This window comes from Hyla sarda, chromosome 4 (genome assembly GCF_029499605.1).
Source record: "Hyla sarda isolate aHylSar1 chromosome 4, aHylSar1.hap1, whole genome shotgun sequence".
Lineage (NCBI taxonomy): Eukaryota > Metazoa > Chordata > Amphibia > Anura > Hylidae > Hyla > Hyla sarda.
Window position 1 is genome coordinate 44,304,685 of NC_079192.1, and position 15,965 is coordinate 44,320,649.

A 15,965-nucleotide genomic window follows, 5' to 3' on the forward strand; every position below is an offset into this window, starting at 1 on the left:
AGTTTAGCTTTGAAGCCAAGTGGGATCTTGAGAAAATGGATATAATAAATGGCTAACAACAGATGTGTTCCGATTTCTTTCTTTTCACCCACAAAGACCAACTAGAACTCCGTCCGCTTCACTTTCAAATGACCTCACCCTCCTTTGAACTTGCCTGCAAGTTTATAAAAAAAACACATTCCCATACCGGGAGTCGAACCCGGGCCGCCTGGGTGAAAACCAGGAATCCTAACCGCTAGACCATATGGGACCTGCTTCTGCCACAGTTTTTTTGTATGAGGAAAAAAAAAAGTAAAAAATTGATCTATAATTTGTATTCTTTTGAATTATCCGCTTGGCACTGGATCATACCACCATGCCACTTGCCTCGTTAGCGCAGTAGGTGGCGCGTCAGTCTCATAATCTGAAGGTCGTTAGTTCAATCCTCACACGGGGCTATTTTTCTTGGCTTTAGCCATGAGGTTTTGTTGATTTCCTTAAGAGATGGGCATGAGTTTAGCTTAGAAGGCAAGTGGACCAAATGAATGGCTTAAAGCTGTGGGGTAATGATTTTCTTTTTTCATCCACAAAGAACAACTCCAACTCCAGCTGCTTAACTCTGCAGTGATCTGGTCGGCCTAAGAATTTAATAATCTGAAAACTGTGAGTTTGATTCCCACACCGGGCAATTTTTCCATCTTTTGCCATGAGGTTTGGTTGACTTCTTGTCTTTAGCCATGAGAGACAAAACTGGACAATTTTCTTGTCTTTAGCCATGAGGTTTTGTTGATTTCCTTAAGAGATGGGCATGAGTTTAGCTTAGAAGATAATTTTTCCATCTTTTGCCATGAGGTTTGGTTGACTTCTTGTCTTTAGCCATGAGAGACACAACTGGGCAATTTTCTTGTCTTTCGCCATGAGGTTTTGCTGAATTCCTTAAGAGATGGGTATGAGCTTAGCTTAGAAGGCAAGTGGACCAAATGAATGGCTTAAAGTTGTGGGGGTAATGATTTTCTTTTTCCATCCAGAAAGTACAACTCCAGCTGCTCAACTCTGCAGTGATCTGGTCGGCCTATGAATTTAATAATCTGAAAACTGTGAGTTTAATCCTCACACCAGGCAATTTTTCCATCTTTTGCCATGAGGTTTGGTTGACTTCCTTAGCATCATAGAGTTAGAAAGTGGATATGGGGATGAGTTTAGCTTTGAAGCCAAGTGGGATCTTGAGAAAATGGATATAATAAATGGCTAACAACAGATGTGTTCCGATTTCTTTCTTTTCACCCACAAAGTCCAACTAGAACTCCGTCCGCTTCACTTTCAAATGACCTCACCCTCCTTTGAACTTGCCTGCAAGTTTATAAAAAAATAAAAAAACATTCCCATACCAGGAGTCGAACCCGGGCCGCCTGGGTGAAAACCAGGAATCCTAACCGCTAGACCATATGGGACCTGCTTCTGCCACAGTTTTTTTGTATGAGGAAAAAAAAAAGTAAAAAAGTGATCTAAAATTTGTATTCTTTTGAATTATCCGCTTGGCACTGGATCATACCACCATGCCACTTGCCTCGTTAGCGCAGTAGGTAGCGCGTCAGTCTCATAATCTGAAGGTCGTGAGTTCGATCCTCACAGGGGGCAATTTTTCTTGGCTTTAGCCATGAGGTTTTGTTGATTTCCTTAAGAGATGGGCATGAGTTTAGCTTAGAAGGCAAGTGGACCAAATGAATGGCTTAAAGCTGTGGGGTAAGGATTTTCTTTTTTCATCCACAAAGAACAACTCCAACTCCAGCTGCTTAACTCTGCAGTGATCTGGTCGGCCTATGAATTTAATAATCTGAAAACTGTGAGTTTGATCCTCACTTTGGTCAATTTTTCCATCTTTTGCCATGAGGTTTGGTTGACTTCTTGTCTTTAGCCATGAGAGACACAACTGGGCAATTTTCTTGTCTTTAGCCATGAGGTTTTGCTGAATTCCTTAAGAGATGGGCATGAGTTTAGCTTAGAAGGCAAGTGGACCAAATGAATGGCTTAAAGCTGTGGGGTAATGATTTTCTTTTTCCATCCACAAAGTACAACTCCAACTCCAGCTGCTTAACTCTGCAGTGATCTGGTCGGCCTATGAATTTAATAATCTGAAAACTGTGAGTTTAATCCTCACACCAGGCAATTTTTCCATCTTTTGCCATGAGGTTTGGTTGACTTCCTTAGCATCATAGAGTTAGAAAGTGGAGATGGGGATGAGTTTAGCTTTGAAGCCAAGTGGGATCTTGAGAAAATGGATATAATAAATGGCTAACAACAGATGTGTTCCGATTTCTTTCTTTTCACCCACAAAGACCAACTAGAACTCCGTCCGCTTCACTTTCAAATGACCTCACCCTCCTTTGAACTTGCCTGCAAGTTTATAAAAAAAAACACATTCCCATACCAGGAGTCGAACACGGGCCGCCTGGGTGAAAACCAGGAATACTAACCGCTAGACCATATGGGAAAACTGTGAGTTTAATCCTCACACCAGGCAATTTTTCCATCTTTTGCCATGAGGTTTGGTTGACTTCCTTAGCATCATAGAGTTAGAAAGTGGAGATGGGGATGAGTTTAGCTTTGAAGCCAAGTGGGATCTTGAGAAAATGGATATAATAAATGGCTAACAACAGATGTGTTCCGATTTCTTTCTTTTCACCCACAAAGACCAACTAGAACTCCGTCCGCTTCACTTTCAAATGACCTCACCCTCCTTTGAACTTGCCTGCAAGTTTATAAAAAAAACACATTCCCATACCGGGAGTCGAACCCGGGCCGCCTGGGTGAAAACCAGGAATCCTAACCGCTAGACCATATGGGACCTGCTTCTGCCACAGTTTTTTTGTATGAGGAAAAAAAAAAGTAAAAAAGTGATCTAAAATTTGTATTCTTTTGAATTATCCGCTTGGCACTGGATCATAGCACCATGCCACTTGCCTGGTTAGCGCAGTAGGTAGCGCGTCAGTCTCATAATCTGAAGGTCGTGAGTTCGATCCTCACACGGGGCAATTTTTCTTGGCTTTAGCCATGAGGTTTTGTTGATTTCCTTAAGAGATTGGCATGAGTTTAGCTTAGAAGGCAAGTGGACCAAATGAATGGCTTAAAGCTGTGGGGCAAGGATTTTCTTTTTTCATCCACAAAGAACAACTCCAACTCCAGCTGCTTAACTCTGCAGTGATCTGGTCGGCCTATGAATTTAATAATCTGAAAACTGTGAGTTTGATCCTCACTTTTGGCAATTTTTCCATCTTTTGCCATGAGGTTTGGTTGACTTCTTGTCTTTAGCCATGAGAGACACAACTGGGCAATTTTCTTGTCTTTAGCCATGAGGTTTTGCTGAATTCCTTAAGAGATGGGCATGAGTTTAGCTTAGAAGGCAAGTGGACCAAATGAATGGCTTAAAGCTGTGGGGTAATGATTTTCTTTTTCCATCCACAAAGTACAACTCCAACTCCAGCTGCTTAACTCTGCAGTGATCTGGTCGGCCTATGAATTTAATAATCTGAAAACTGTGAGTTTAATCCTCACAGCAGGCAATTTTTCCATCTTTTGCCATGAGGTTTGGTTGACTTCCTTAGCATCATAGAGTTAGAAAGTGGAGATGGGGATGAGTTTAGCTTTGAAGCCAAGTGGGATCTTGAGAAAATGGATATAATAAATGGCTAACAACAGATGTGTTCCGATTTCTTTCTTTTCACCCACAAAGACCAACTAGAACTCCGTCCGCTTCACTTTCAAATGACCTCACCCTCCTTTGAACTTGCCTCCAAGTTTATAAAAAAAAACACATTACGATAGCGGGAGTCAAACCCGGGCCGCCTGGGTGAAAACCAGGAATCCTAACCGCTAGACCATATGGGACCTACTTCTGCCACTGTTTTTTTGTTTGAGGAAAAAAAAAAAAAAAAAGTCATCTAAAATTTGTATTCTTTTGAATTTTCAGCTTGGCACTGGATCAGGCCACTTGCCTGGTTAGCGCAGTAGGTAGCGCATCAGTCTCATAATCTGAAGGTCGTGAGTTCAATCCTCACACGGGGCAATTTTTCTTGGCTTTAGCCATGAGGTTTTGTTGAATTCCTTAAGAGATGGGCATGAGTTTAGCTTAGAAGGCAAGTGGACCAAATGAATGGCTTAAAGCTGTGGGGTAATGATTTTCTTTTTTCATCCACAAAGAACAACTCCAACTCCAGCTGCTTAACTCTGCAGTGATCTGGTCGGCCTATGAATTTAATAATCTGAAAACTGTGAGTTTGATTCCCACACCGGGCAATTTTTCCATCTTTTGCCATGAGGTTTGGTTGACTTCTTGTCTTTAGCCATGAGAGACAAAACTGGGCAATTTTCTTGTCTTTAGCCATGAGGTTTTGTTGATTTCCTTAAGAGATGGGCATGAGTTTAGCTTAGAAGGTAATTTTTCCATCTTTTGCCATGAGGTTTGGTTGACTTCTTGTCTTTAGCCATGAGAGACAAAAATGGGCAATTTTCTTGTCTTTAACCATGAGGTTTTGCTGAATTCCTTAAGAGATGGGCATGAGTTTAGCTTAGAACGCAAGTGGACCAAATGAATGGCTTAAAGCTGTGGGGTAATGATTTTCTTTTTCCATCCACAAAGTACAACTTCAACTCCAGCTGCTTAACTCTGCAGTGATCTGGTCGGCCTATGAATTTAATAATCTGAAAACTGTGAGTTTAATCCTCACACCAGGCAATTTTTCCATCTTTTGCCATGAGGTTTGGTTGACTTCCTTAGCATCATAGAGTTAGAAAGTGGAGATGGGGATGAGTTTAGCTTTGAAGCCAAGTGGGATCTTGAGAAAATGGATATAATAAATGGCTAACAACAGATGTGTTCCGATTTCTTTCTTTTCACCCACAAAGACCAACTAGAACTCCGTCCGCTTCACTTTCAAATGACCTCACCCTCCTTTGAACTTGCCTGCAAGTTTATAAAAAAAACACATTCCCATACCGGGAGTCGAACCCGGGCCGCCTGGGTGAAAACCAGGAATCCTAACCGCTAGACCATATGGGACCTGCTTCTGCCACAGTTTTTTTGTATGAGGAAAAAAAAAAGTAAAAAAGTGATCTAAAATTTGTATTCTTTTGAATTATCCGCTTGGCACTGGATCATAGCACCATGCCACTTGCCTGGTTAGCGCAGTAGGTAGCGCGTCAGTCTCATAATCTGAAGGTCGTGAGTTCGATCCTCACACGGGGCAATTTTTCTTGGCTTTAGCCATGAGGTTTTGTTGATTTCCTTAAGAGATTGGCATGAGTTTAGCTTAGAAGGCAAGTGGACCAAATGAATGGCTTAAAGCTGTGGGGCAAGGATTTTCTTTTTTCATCCACAAAGAACAACTCCAACTCCAGCTGCTTAACTCTGCAGTGATCTGGTCGGCCTATGAATTTAATAATCTGAAAACTGTGAGTTTGATCCTCACTTTTGGCAATTTTTCCATCTTTTGCCATGAGGTTTGGTTGACTTCTTGTCTTTAGCCATGAGAGACACAACTGGGCAATTTTCTTGTCTTTAGCCATGAGGTTTTGCTGAATTCCTTAAGAGATGGGCATGAGTTTAGCTTAGAAGGCAAGTGGACCAAATGAATGGCTTAAAGCTGTGGGGTAATGATTTTCTTTTTCCATCCACAAAGTACAACTCCAACTCCAGCTGCTTAACTCTGCAGTGATCTGGTCGGCCTATGAATTTAATAATCTGAAAACTGTGAGTTTAATCCTCACAGCAGGCAATTTTTCCATCTTTTGCCATGAGGTTTGGTTGACTTCCTTAGCATCATAGAGTTAGAAAGTGGAGATGGGGATGAGTTTAGCTTTGAAGCCAAGTGGGATCTTGAGAAAATGGATATAATAAATGGCTAACAACAGATGTGTTCCGATTTCTTTCTTTTCACCCACAAAGACCAACTAGAACTCCGTCCGCTTCACTTTCAAATGACCTCACCCTCCTTTGAACTTGCCTCCAAGTTTATAAAAAAAAACACATTACGATAGCGGGAGTCAAACCCGGGCCGCCTGGGTGAAAACCAGGAATCCTAACCGCTAGACCATATGGGACCTACTTCTGCCACTGTTTTTTTGTTTGAGGAAAAAAAAAAAAAAAAGTGATCTAAAATTTGTATTCTTTTGAATTTTCAGCTTGGCACTGGATCAGGCCACTTGCCTCGTTAGCGCAGTAGGTAGCGCATCAGTCTCATAATCTGAAGGTCGTGAGTTCAATCCTCACACGGGGCAATTTTTCTTGGCTTTAGCCATGAGGTTTTGTTGAATTCCTTAAGAGATGGGCATGAGTTTAGCTTAGAAGGCAAGTGGACCAAATGAATGGCTTAAAGCTGTGGGGTAATGATTTTCTTTTTTCATCCACAAAGAACAACTCCAACTCCAGCTGCTTAACTCTGCAGTGATCTGGTCGGCCTATGAATTTAATAATCTGAAAACTGTGAGTTTGATTCCCACACCGGGCAATTTTTCCATCTTTTGCCATGAGGTTTGGTTGACTTCTTGTCTTTAGCCATGAGAGACAAAACTGGGCAATTTTCTTGTCTTTAGCCATGAGGTTTTGTTGATTTCCTTAAGAGATGGGCATGAGTTTAGCTTAGAAGGTAATTTTTCCATCTTTTGCCATGAGGTTTGGTTGACTTCTTGTCTTTAGCCATGAGAGACAAAAATGGGCAATTTTCTTGTCTTTAACCATGAGGTTTTGCTGAATTCCTTAAGAGATGGGCATGAGTTTAGCTTAGAACGCAAGTGGACCAAATGAATGGCTTAAAGCTGTGGGGTAATGATTTTCTTTTTCCATCCACAAAGTACAACTTCAACTCCAGCTGCTTAACTCTGCAGTGATCTGGTCGGCCTATGAATTTAATAATCTGAAAACTGTGAGTTTAATCCTCACACCAGGCAATTTTTCCATCTTTTGCCATGAGGTTTGGTTGACTTCCTTAGCATCATAGAGTTAGAAAGTGGAGATGGGGATGAGTTTAGCTTTGAAGCCAAGTGGGATCTTGAGAAAATGGATATAATAAATGGCTAACAACAGATGTGTTCCGATTTCTTTCTTTTCACCCACAAAGACCAACTAGAACTCCGTCCGCTTCACTTTCAAATGACCTCACCCTCCTTTGAACTTGCCTGCAAGTTTATAAAAAAAACACATTCCCATACCGGGAGTCGAACCCGGGCCGCCTGGGTGAAAACCAGGAATCCTAACCGCTAGACCATATGGGACCTGCTTCTGCCACAGTTTTTTTGTATGAGGAAAAAAAAAAGTAAAAAAGTGATCTAAAATTTGTATTCTTTTGAATTATCCGCTTGGCACTGGATCATACCACCATGCCACTTGCCTCGTTAGCGCAGTAGGTAGCGCGTCAGTCTCATAATCTGAAGGTCGTGAGTTCGATCCTCACACGGGGCAATTTTTCTTGGCTTTAGCCATGAGGTTTTGTTGATTTCCTTAAGAGATTGGCATGAGTTTAGCTTAGAAGGCAAGTGGACCAAATGAATGGCTTAAAGCTGTGGGTTAATGATTTTCTTTTTCCATCCACAAAGTACAACTCCAACTCCAGCTGCTTAACTCTGCAGTGATCTGGTCGGCCTATGAATTTAATAATCTGAAAACTGTGAGTTTGATCCTCACTTTGGGCAATTTTTCCATCTTTTGCCATGAGGTTTGGTTGACTTCTTGTCTTTAGCCATGAGAGACACAACTGGGCAATTTTCTTGTCTTTAGCCATGAGGTTTTGCTGAATTCCTTAAGAGATGGGCATGAGTTTAGCTTAGAAGGCAAGTGGACCAAATGAATGGCTTAAAGCTGTGGGGTAAGGATTTTCTTTTTTCATCCACAAAGAACAACTCCAACTCCAGCTGCTTAACTCTGCAGTGATCTGGTCGGCCTATGAATTTAATAATCTGAAAACTGTGAGTTTGATTCTCACACCGGGCAATTTTTCCATCTTTTGCCATGAGGTTTGGTTGACTTCTTGTCTTTAGCCATGAGAGACAAAACTGGGCAATTTTCTTGTCTTTAGCCATGAGGTTTTGTTGATTTCCTTAAGAGATGGGCATGAGTTTAGCTTAGAAGGTAATTTTTCCATCTTTTGCCATGAGGTTTGGTTGACTTCTTGTCTTTAGCCATGAGAGACAAAACTGGGCAATTTTCTTGTCTTTAGCCATGAGGTTTTGTTGATTTCCTTAAGAGATGGGCATGAGTTTAGCTTTGAAGGTAATTTTTCCATCTTTTGCCATGAGGTTTGGTTGACTTCTTGTCTTTAGCCATGAGAGACACAACTGGGCAATTTTCTTGTCTTTAGCCATGAGGTTTTGCTGAATTCCTTAAGAGATGGGCATGAGTTTAGCTTAGAAGGCAAGTGGACCAAATGAATGGCTTAAAGCTGTGGGGTAATGATTTTCTTTTTCCATCCACAAAGTACAACTCCAACTCCAGCTGCTTAACTCTGCAGTGATCTGGTCGGCCTATGAATTTAATAATCTGAAAACTGTGAGTTTAATCCTCACACCAGGCAATTTTTCCATCTTTTGCCATGAGGTTTGGTTGACTTCCTTAGCATCATAGAGTTAGAAAGTGGAGATGGGGATGAGTTTAGCTTTGAAGCCAAGTGGGATCTTGAGAAAATGGATATAATAAATGGCTAACAACAGATGTGTTCCGATTTCTTTCTTTTCACCCACAAAGACCAACTAGAACTCCGTCCGCTTCACTTTCAAATGACCTCACCCTCCTTTGAACTTGCCTGCAAGTTTATAAAAAATACACATTCCCATACCGGGAGTCGAACCCGGGCCACCTGGGTGAAAACCAGGAATCCTAACCGCTAGACCATATGGGACCTGCTTCTACCACTGTTTTTTTGTTTGAGGAAAAAAAAAAGTAAAAAAGTGATCTAAAATTTGTATTCTTTTGAATTATCCGCTTGGCACTGGATCATACCACCATGCCACTTGCCTCGTTAGCGCAGTAGGTAGCGCGTCAGTCTCATAATCTGAAGGTCGTGAGTTCAATCCTCACACGGGGCAATTTTTCTTGGCTTTAGCCATGAGGTTTTGTTGATTTCCTTAAGAGATGGGCATGAGTTTAGCTTAGAAGGCAAGTGGACCAAATGAATGGCTTAAAGCTGTGGGGTAATGATTTTCTTTTTTCATCCACAAAGAACAACTCCAACTCCAGCTGCTTAACTCTGCAGTGATCTGGTCGGCCTATGAATTTAATAATCTGAAAACTATGAGTTTGATCCTCACTTTGGGCAATTTTTCCATCTTTTGCCATGAGGTTTGGTTAACTTCTTGTCTTTAGCCATGAGAGACAAAACTGGGCAATTTTCTGGTCTTTAGCCATGAGGTTTTGTTGATTTCCTTAAGAGATGGGCATGAGTTTAGCTTAGAAGGCAAGTGGACCAAATGAATGGCTTAAAGCTGTGGGGTAATGATTTTCTTTTTCCATCCACAAAGTACAACTCCAACTCCAGCTGCTTAACTCTGCAGTGATCTGGTCGGCCTATGAATTTAATAATCTGAAAACTGTGAGTTTAATCCTCACACCAGGCAATTTTTCCATCTTTTGCCATGAGGTTTGGTTGACTTCCTTAGCATCATAGAGTTAGAAAGTGGAGATGGGGATGAGTTTAGCTTTGAAGCCAAGTGGGATCTTGAGAAAATGGATATAATAAATGGCTAACAACAGATGTGTTCCGATTTCTTTCTTTTCACCCACACAGACCAACTACAACTCCATCCGCTTCACTTTCCAATGACCTCACCCTCCTTTGAACTTGCCTGCAAGTTTATAAAAAAAAACACATTCCGATACCAGGAGTCGAACCATGGCCGCCTGGGTGAAAACCAGGAATCCTAACCGCTAGACCATATGGGACCTACTTCTGCCACTGTTTTTTTGTTTGAGGAAAAAAAAAAGTAAAAAAGTGATCTAAAATTTGTATTCTTTTGAATTATCAGCTTGGCACTGAATCATACCATCATACCACCATGCCACTTGCCTCGTTAGCGCAGTAGGTAGCGCGTCTGAAGGTCGTGAGTTCAATCCTCACACGGGGCTATTTTTCTTGGCTTTAGCCATGAGGTTTTGTTGATTTCCTTAAGAGATGGGCATGAGTTTAGCTTAGAAGGCAAGTGGACCAAATGAATGGCTTAAAGCTGTGGGGTAATGATTTTCTTTTTTCATCCACAAAGAACAACTCCAACTCCAGCTGCTTAACTCTGCAGTGATCTGGTCGGCCTAAGAATTTAATAATCTGAAAACTGTGAGTTTGATTCCCACACCGGGCAATTTTTCCATCTTTTGCCATGAGGTTTGGTTGACTTCTTGTCTTTAGCCATGAGAGACAAAACTGGACAATTTTCTTGTCTTTAGCCATGAGGTTTTGTTGATTTCCTTAAGAGATGGGCATGAGTTTAGCTTAGAAGGTAATTTTTCCATCTTTTGCCATGAGGTTTGGTTTACTTCTTGTCTTTAGCCATGAGAGACACAACTGGGCAATTTTCTTGTCTTTAGCCATGAGGTTTTGCTGAATTCCTTAAGAGATGGGCATGAGCTTAGCTTAGAAGGCAAGTGGACCAAATGAATGGCTTAAAGTTGTGGGGGTAATGATTTTCTTTTTTCATCCACAAAGAACAACTCCAACTCCAGCTGCTTAACTCTGCAGTGATCTGGTCGGCCTAAGAATTTAATAATCTGAAAACTGTGAGTTTAATCCTCACACCAGGCTATTTTTCCATCTTTTGCCATGAGGTTTGGTTGACTTCCTTAGCATCATAGAGTTAGAAAGTGGAGATGGGGATGAGTTTAGCTTTGAAGCCAAGTGGGATCTTGAGAAAATGGATATAATAAATGGCTAACAACAGATGTGTTCCGATTTCTTTCTTTTCACCCACAAAGACCAACTAGAACTCCGTCCGCTTCACTTTCAAATGACCTCACCCTCCTTTGAACTTGCCTGCAAGTTTATAAAAAAAACACATTCCCATACCGGGAGTCGAACCCGGGCCGCCTGGGTGAAAACCAGGAATCCTAACCGCTAGACCATATGGGACCTGCTTCTGCCACAGTTTTTTTGTATGAGGAAAAAAAAAAGTAAAAAAGTGATCTAAAATTTGTATTCTTTTGAATTATCCGCTTGGCACTGGATCATACCACCATGCCACTTGCCTCGTTAGCGCTGTAGGTGGCGCGTCAGTCTCATAATCTGAAGGTCGTTAGTTCAATCCTCACACGGGGCTATTTTTCTTGGCTTTAGCCATGAGGTTTTGTTGATTTCCTTAAGAGATGGGCATGAGTTTAGCTTAGAAGGCAAGTGGACCAAATGAATGGCTTAAAGCTGTGGGGTAATGATTTTCTTTTTTCATCCACAAAGAACAACTCCAACTCCAGCTGCTTAACTCTGCAGTGATCTGGTCGGCCTAAGAATTTAATAATCTGAAAACTGTGAGTTTGATTCCCACACCGGGCAATTTTTCCATCTTTTGCCATGAGGTTTGGTTGACTTCTTGTCTTTAGCCATGAGAGACAAAACTGGACAATTTTCTTGTCTTTAGCCATGAGGTTTTGTTGATTTCCTTAAGAGATGGGCATGAGTTTAGCTTAGAAGATAATTTTTCCATCTTTTGCCATGAGGTTTGGTTGACTTCTTGTCTTTAGCCATGAGAGACACAACTGGGCAATTTTCTTGTCTTTCGCCATGAGGTTTTGCTGAATTCCTTAAGAGATGGGTATGAGCTTAGCTTAGAAGGCAAGTGGACCAAATGAATGGCTTAAAGTTGTGGGGGTAATGATTTTCTTTTTCCATCCAGAAAGTACAACTCCAGCTGCTCAACTCTGCAGTGATCTGGTCGGCCTATGAATTTAATAATCTGAAAACTGTGAGTTTAATCCTCACAGCAGGCAATTTTTCCATCTTTTGCCATGAGGTTTGGTTGACTTCCTTAGCATCATAGAGTTAGAAAGTGGATATGGGGATGAGTTTAGCTTTGAAGCCAAGTGGGATCTTGAGAAAATGGATATAATAAATGGCTAACAACAGATGTGTTCCGATTTCTTTCTTTTCACCCACAAAGACCAACTAGAACTCCGTCCGCTTCACTTTCAAATGACCTCACCCTCCTTTGAACTTGCCTGCAAGTTTATAAAAAAAACACATTCCCATACCGGGAGTCGAACCCGGGCCGCCTGGGTGAAAACCAGGAATCCTAACCGCTAGACCATACGGGACCTGCTTCTGCCACAGTTTTTTTGTATGAGGAAAAAAAAAAGTAAAAAAGTGATCTATAATTTGTATTCTTTTGAATTATCCGCTTGGCACTGGATCATACCACCATGCCACTTGCCTCGTTAGCGCAGTAGGTGGCGCGTCAGTCTCATAATCTGAAGGTCGTTAGTTCAATCCTCACACGGGGCTATTTTTCTTGGCTTTAGCCATGAGGTTTTGTTGATTTCCTTAAGAGATGGGCATGAGTTTAGCTTAGAAGGCAAGTGGACCAAATGAATGGCTTAAAGCTGTGGGGTAATGATTTTCTTTTTTCATCCACAAAGAACAACTCCAACTCCAGCTGCTTAACTCTGCAGTGATCTGGTCGGCCTAAGAATTTAATAATCTGAAAACTGTGAGTTTGATTCCCACACCGGGCAATTTTTCCATCTTTTGCCATGAGGTTTGGTTGACTTCTTGTCTTTAGCCATGAGAGACAAAACTGGACAATTTTCTTGTCTTTAGCCATGAGGTTTTGTTGATTTCCTTAAGAGATGGGCATGAGTTTAGCTTAGAAGATAATTTTTCCATCTTTTGCCATGAGGTTTGGTTGACTTCTTGTCTTTAGCCATGAGAGACACAACTGGGCAATTTTCTTGTCTTTCGCCATGAGGTTTTGCTGAATTCCTTAAGAGATGGGTATGAGCTTAGCTTAGAAGGCAAGTGGACCAAATGAATGGCTTAAAGTTGTGGGGGTAATGATTTTCTTTTTCCATCCAGAAAGTACAACTCCAGCTGCTCAACTCTGCAGTGATCTGGTCGGCCTATGAATTTAATAATCTGAAAACTGTGAGTTTAATCCTCACACCAGGCAATTTTTCCATCTTTTGCCATGAGGTTTGGTTGACTTCCTTAGCATCATAGAGTTAGAAAGTGGATATGGGGATGAGTTTAGCTTTGAAGCCAAGTGGGATCTTGAGAAAATGGATATAATAAATGGCTAACAACAGATGTGTTCCGATTTCTTTCTTTTCACCCACAAAGTCCAACTAGAACTCCGTCCGCTTCACTTTCAAATGACCTCACCCTCCTTTGAACTTGCCTGCAAGTTTATAAAAAAATAAAAAAACATTCCCATACCAGGAGTCGAACCCGGGCCGCCTGGGTGAAAACCAGGAATCCTAACCGCTAGACCATATGGGACCTGCTTCTGCCACAGTTTTTTTGTATGAGGAAAAAAAAAAGTAAAAAAGTGATCTAAAATTTGTATTCTTTTGAATTATCCGCTTGGCACTGGATCATACCACCATGCCACTTGCCTCGTTAGCGCAGTAGGTAGCGCGTCAGTCTCATAATCTGAAGGTCGTGAGTTCGATCCTCACAGGGGGCAATTTTTCTTGGCTTTAGCCATGAGGTTTTGTTGATTTCCTTAAGAGATGGGCATGAGTTTAGCTTAGAAGGCAAGTGGACCAAATGAATGGCTTAAAGCTGTGGGGTAAGGATTTTCTTTTTTCATCCACAAAGAACAACTCCAACTCCAGCTGCTTAACTCTGCAGTGATCTGGTCGGCCTATGAATTTAATAATCTGAAAACTGTGAGTTTGATCCTCACTTTGGTCAATTTTTCCATCTTTTGCCATGAGGTTTGGTTGACTTCTTGTCTTTAGCCATGAGAGACACAACTGGGCAATTTTCTTGTCTTTAGCCATGAGGTTTTGCTGAATTCCTTAAGAGATGGGCATGAGTTTAGCTTAGAAGGCAAGTGGACCAAATGAATGGCTTAAAGCTGTGGGGTAATGATTTTCTTTTTCCATCCACAAAGTACAACTCCAACTCCAGCTGCTTAACTCTGCAGTGATCTGGTCGGCCTATGAATTTAATAATCTGAAAACTGTGAGTTTAATCCTCACACCAGGCAATTTTTCCATCTTTTGCCATGAGGTTTGGTTGACTTCCTTAGCATCATAGAGTTAGAAAGTGGAGATGGGGATGAGTTTAGCTTTGAAGCCAAGTGGGATCTTGAGAAAATGGATATAATAAATGGCTAACAACAGATGTGTTCCGATTTCTTTCTTTTCACCCACAAAGACCAACTAGAACTCCGTCCGCTTCACTTTCAAATGACCTCACCCTCCTTTGAACTTGCCTGCAAGTTTATAAAAAAAAACACATTCCCATACCGGGAGTCGAACACGGGCCGCCTGGGTGAAAACCAGGAATACTAACCGCTAGACCATATGGGAAAACTGTGAGTTTAATCCTCACACCAGGCAATTTTTCCATCTTTTGCCATGAGGTTTGGTTGACTTCCTTAGCATCATAGAGTTAGAAAGTGGAGATGGGGATGAGTTTAGCTTTGAAGCCAAGTGGGATCTTGAGAAAATGGATATAATAAATGGCTAACAACAGATGTGTTCCGATTTCTTTCTTTTCACCCACAAAGACCAACTAGAACTCCGTCCGCTTCACTTTCAAATGACCTCACCCTCCTTTGAACTTGCCTGCAAGTTTATAAAAAAAACACATTCCCATACCGGGAGTCGAACCCGGGCCGCCTGGGTGAAAACCAGGAATCCTAACCGCTAGACCATATGGGACCTGCTTCTGCCACAGTTTTTTTGTATGAGGAAAAAAAAAAGTAAAAAAGTGATCTAAAATTTGTATTCTTTTGAATTATCCGCTTGGCACTGGATCATACCACCATGCCACTTGCCTGGTTAGCGCAGTAGGTAGCGCGTCAGTCTCATAATCTGAAGGTCGTGAGTTCGATCCTCACACGGGGCAATTTTTCTTGGCTTTAGCCATGAGGTTTTGTTGATTTCCTTAAGAGATTGGCATGAGTTTAGCTTAGAAGGCAAGTGGACCAAATGAATGGCTTAAAGCTGTGGGGCAAGGATTTTCTTTTTTCATCCACAAAGAACAACTCCAACTCCAGCTGCTTAACTCTGCAGTGATCTGGTCGGCCTATGAATTTAATAATCTGAAAACTGTGAGTTTGATCCTCACTTTTGGCAATTTTTCCATCTTTTGCCATGAGGTTTGGTTGACTTCTTGTCTTTAGCCATGAGAGACACAACTGGGCAATTTTCTTGTCTTTAGCCATGAGGTTTTGCTGAATTCCTTAAGAGATGGGCATGAGTTTAGCTTAGAAGGCAAGTGGACCAAATGAATGGCTTAAAGCTGTGGGGTAATGATTTTCTTTTTCCATCCACAAAGTACAACTCCAACTCCAGCTGCTTAACTCTGCAGTGATCTGGTCGGCCTATGAATTTAATAATCTGAAAACTGTGAGTTTAATCCTCACACCAGGCAATTTTTCCATCTTTTGCCATGAGGTTTGGTTGACTTCCTTAGCATCATAGAGTTAGAAAGTGGAGATGGGGATGAGTTTAGCTTTGAAGCCAAGTGGGATCTTGAGAAAATGGATATAATAAATGGCTAACAACAGATGTGTTCCGATTTCTTTCTTTTCACCCACAAAGACCAACTAGAACTCCGTCCGCTTCACTTTCAAATGACCTCACCCTCCTTTGAACTTGCCTCCAAGTTTATAAAAAAAAACACATTACGATAGCGGGAGTCAAACCCGGGCCGCCTGGGTGAAAACCAGGAATCCTAACCGCTAGACCATATGGGACCTACTTCTGCCACTGTTTTTTTGTTTGAGGAAAAAAAAAAAAAAAAGTGATCTAAAATTTGTATTCTTTTGAATTTTCAGCTTGGCACTGGATC

General features: G+C 41.4%; 19 non-coding genes across 19 annotated transcripts; 9 read left to right on the forward strand and 10 right to left on the reverse strand.

Annotated features, from left to right (window-relative positions):
* Window positions 1-178: 178 nt before the first annotated feature.
* Window positions 179-250, reverse strand: TRNAE-UUC (transfer RNA glutamic acid (anticodon UUC)). The gene has a single exon. It is a non-coding gene; the product is annotated as a tRNA-Glu (tRNA).
* Window positions 251-1,358: 1,108 nt separating this feature from the next.
* TRNAE-UUC (transfer RNA glutamic acid (anticodon UUC)) lies at window positions 1,359-1,430 on the reverse strand. The gene has a single exon. It is a non-coding gene; the product is annotated as a tRNA-Glu (tRNA).
* A 114-nt stretch (window positions 1,431-1,544) lies between these two features.
* On the forward strand, window positions 1,545-1,617 carry TRNAM-CAU (transfer RNA methionine (anticodon CAU)). The gene has a single exon. It is a non-coding gene; the product is annotated as a tRNA-Met (tRNA).
* A 1,135-nt stretch (window positions 1,618-2,752) lies between these two features.
* TRNAE-UUC (transfer RNA glutamic acid (anticodon UUC)) lies at window positions 2,753-2,824 on the reverse strand. The gene has a single exon. It is a non-coding gene; the product is annotated as a tRNA-Glu (tRNA).
* Window positions 2,825-2,938: 114 nt separating this feature from the next.
* On the forward strand, window positions 2,939-3,011 carry TRNAM-CAU (transfer RNA methionine (anticodon CAU)). Its single transcript has one exon. It is a non-coding gene; the product is annotated as a tRNA-Met (tRNA).
* Window positions 3,012-3,969: 958 nt separating this feature from the next.
* On the forward strand, window positions 3,970-4,042 carry TRNAM-CAU (transfer RNA methionine (anticodon CAU)). The gene has a single exon. It is a non-coding gene; the product is annotated as a tRNA-Met (tRNA).
* A 921-nt stretch (window positions 4,043-4,963) lies between these two features.
* TRNAE-UUC (transfer RNA glutamic acid (anticodon UUC)) lies at window positions 4,964-5,035 on the reverse strand. The gene has a single exon. It is a non-coding gene; the product is annotated as a tRNA-Glu (tRNA).
* Window positions 5,036-5,149: 114 nt separating this feature from the next.
* On the forward strand, window positions 5,150-5,222 carry TRNAM-CAU (transfer RNA methionine (anticodon CAU)). Its single transcript has one exon. It is a non-coding gene; the product is annotated as a tRNA-Met (tRNA).
* A 957-nt stretch (window positions 5,223-6,179) lies between these two features.
* On the forward strand, window positions 6,180-6,252 carry TRNAM-CAU (transfer RNA methionine (anticodon CAU)). Its single transcript has one exon. It is a non-coding gene; the product is annotated as a tRNA-Met (tRNA).
* Window positions 6,253-7,173: 921 nt separating this feature from the next.
* Window positions 7,174-7,245, reverse strand: TRNAE-UUC (transfer RNA glutamic acid (anticodon UUC)). Its single transcript has one exon. It is a non-coding gene; the product is annotated as a tRNA-Glu (tRNA).
* A 114-nt stretch (window positions 7,246-7,359) lies between these two features.
* TRNAM-CAU (transfer RNA methionine (anticodon CAU)) lies at window positions 7,360-7,432 on the forward strand. The gene has a single exon. It is a non-coding gene; the product is annotated as a tRNA-Met (tRNA).
* Window positions 7,433-8,792: 1,360 nt separating this feature from the next.
* TRNAE-UUC (transfer RNA glutamic acid (anticodon UUC)) lies at window positions 8,793-8,864 on the reverse strand. Its single transcript has one exon. It is a non-coding gene; the product is annotated as a tRNA-Glu (tRNA).
* A 114-nt stretch (window positions 8,865-8,978) lies between these two features.
* TRNAM-CAU (transfer RNA methionine (anticodon CAU)) lies at window positions 8,979-9,051 on the forward strand. The gene has a single exon. It is a non-coding gene; the product is annotated as a tRNA-Met (tRNA).
* Window positions 9,052-11,009: 1,958 nt separating this feature from the next.
* Window positions 11,010-11,081, reverse strand: TRNAE-UUC (transfer RNA glutamic acid (anticodon UUC)). Its single transcript has one exon. It is a non-coding gene; the product is annotated as a tRNA-Glu (tRNA).
* Window positions 11,082-12,184: 1,103 nt separating this feature from the next.
* Window positions 12,185-12,256, reverse strand: TRNAE-UUC (transfer RNA glutamic acid (anticodon UUC)). Its single transcript has one exon. It is a non-coding gene; the product is annotated as a tRNA-Glu (tRNA).
* A 1,108-nt stretch (window positions 12,257-13,364) lies between these two features.
* Window positions 13,365-13,436, reverse strand: TRNAE-UUC (transfer RNA glutamic acid (anticodon UUC)). Its single transcript has one exon. It is a non-coding gene; the product is annotated as a tRNA-Glu (tRNA).
* A 114-nt stretch (window positions 13,437-13,550) lies between these two features.
* On the forward strand, window positions 13,551-13,623 carry TRNAM-CAU (transfer RNA methionine (anticodon CAU)). Its single transcript has one exon. It is a non-coding gene; the product is annotated as a tRNA-Met (tRNA).
* A 1,135-nt stretch (window positions 13,624-14,758) lies between these two features.
* On the reverse strand, window positions 14,759-14,830 carry TRNAE-UUC (transfer RNA glutamic acid (anticodon UUC)). The gene has a single exon. It is a non-coding gene; the product is annotated as a tRNA-Glu (tRNA).
* A 114-nt stretch (window positions 14,831-14,944) lies between these two features.
* On the forward strand, window positions 14,945-15,017 carry TRNAM-CAU (transfer RNA methionine (anticodon CAU)). Its single transcript has one exon. It is a non-coding gene; the product is annotated as a tRNA-Met (tRNA).
* Window positions 15,018-15,965: the final 948 nt, after the last annotated feature.